The sequence below is a fragment of the Carcharhinus amblyrhynchos genome, unplaced genomic scaffold, assembly GCF_965287045.1.
Source record: "Carcharhinus amblyrhynchos unplaced genomic scaffold, sCarAmb.v2.hapA scaffold_40, whole genome shotgun sequence".
Lineage (NCBI taxonomy): Eukaryota > Metazoa > Chordata > Chondrichthyes > Carcharhiniformes > Carcharhinidae > Carcharhinus > Carcharhinus amblyrhynchos.
Window position 1 is genome coordinate 179,550 of NW_027649781.1, and position 1,769 is coordinate 181,318.

Sequence of the window (1,769 nt, forward strand, 5' to 3'; positions counted from 1 at the left end):
TGCACTCCCGCTATAGCAAGGACATCCTTCCCCAGATAAAGGCGCCAAGACTGCACACAGTACTCCACTTGCAGCCCCAGGTTACTCCCACACAGTTTCTCGTCAGCAACCTGCGAGTTCACAGTGTATTTTAAAAAAGGCCCTCACATTGCAACACCGTCAAAAGTCCCCTGGTGTCGGGAGCATTGATATGGAAATGAAACACTGACGGCAGACGTCACTAGCAGGAAGTGGGATTGAAAGAGAGAGAGAGCACAGCTGAGAATATTTGCAAACAGACCACGGGAGGGCAAGGCAGCCAGAGCGAGAGACTGGTAGGGAGATAGCGACGAGTAAACAAGGCAAGGCAGGCTACGCAGAGAGATAGAGGCAGGGCGGTGGGGAGAAATAGCTAGACGGTACAAAGGGAAGAGAGCAAGAAAGCAAAGACAGGGAGAGAGAGAAAAACAGAAGGAGGAAGAAAGGGGGATAGAGAGAAATAAAAAGACTCTGTGAAGGGGAGACAGAAAATAGGAGAGAAAAATACAACAGAAGGCATGAGGGAGTAGGGGAGATAGAGAGAGAAACTGAAAGAGGAAGAAACGGACAGTCAGAGAGAGAGAGAGAGAGAAAGATTATTAAGAGAGAAATACTGTGGCTGCCCCAGTTCAACATTGGCAACTCCACATCAAGGGAGACGTAGACAGAGAGAGAGAGGGAGAGAGAGAGAGGTAAGAAAAGAGGGGGATAGAGAAAGATAGACACAGCGAGATAGATAGAGAGATAGATAGAGAGAGAGAGGTAAAGAGAGAGAGATAGGGAGAAAGAGAGAGAGAGGTAAGAAAAGAGGGGGATAGAGAAAGATAGACACAGCGAGATAGATAGAGAGATAGATAGAGAGAGAGAGAGAGGTAAAGAGAGAGAGATAGGGAGAAAGAGAGAGAGAGGTAAGAAAAGAGGGAGATAGTGAAAGATAGACACAGAGAGATAGATAGAGAGAAAGATAGGGAGAGAGAGAGAGGGGTAAAGAGAGAGAGATAGGGAGAAAGAGAGAGAGAGAGAGAGAGGTGAAAAGAGAGAGATAGAGAGAAAGAGAGAGAGAGAAAGAGAAAGACAGAGAGAGAAAGACAGAGAGAGAGGGGGAAGAAAAGGGGGACTTAGAGAGAGATAGACACAGACAGATAGACACAGAGAGATAGAAAGAGAGTGGGATAGACTCACAGAGAGAGAGAGAGGGGGAGATAGAGACAGACAGACAGATAGAGGGGAAGACAGGAGGGAGCGAGACAGAGAGGAGGAAAACACACCCACACGGAAATAGATCAACAGAGACAGACAAACAGACAAACGGACAGACAGACAGAGGAAGACCTGATGGAGAGAGGGAGATAGAGAGAGAGAGGGGAGGAGCTGGAGGGAGACCGGCAGAAAGAGTGGAAGACAAAAAGAGAGAGAGAGGGAGACAGACAGGGAGAAACAGACTGACAGAGGGAGTCAGACAAACTGTCAGACAGACAGAGAGAGGCAGGGAGACAGACAAGGGAGAGAGAGAGATAAAGAGAGATACAGAGAGAAAGACAGAGACAGAGCGGGGAGGCAGGCAGAGACAGTCAGACAGGGAGAGAGGGAGGGAGTCAGTGAGACAGGCAGAGAGGCAGAAGGGAGACAGACAGTCAGACAGAGACAGTCACACAGACGGGGAGAGGGCTGGCAGAGACAGACAGAGACAGTCAGGCAGAGATAGTCAGACAGAGACAGTCAGGCAGGGAGACGGCTGGCAGGGACAGACA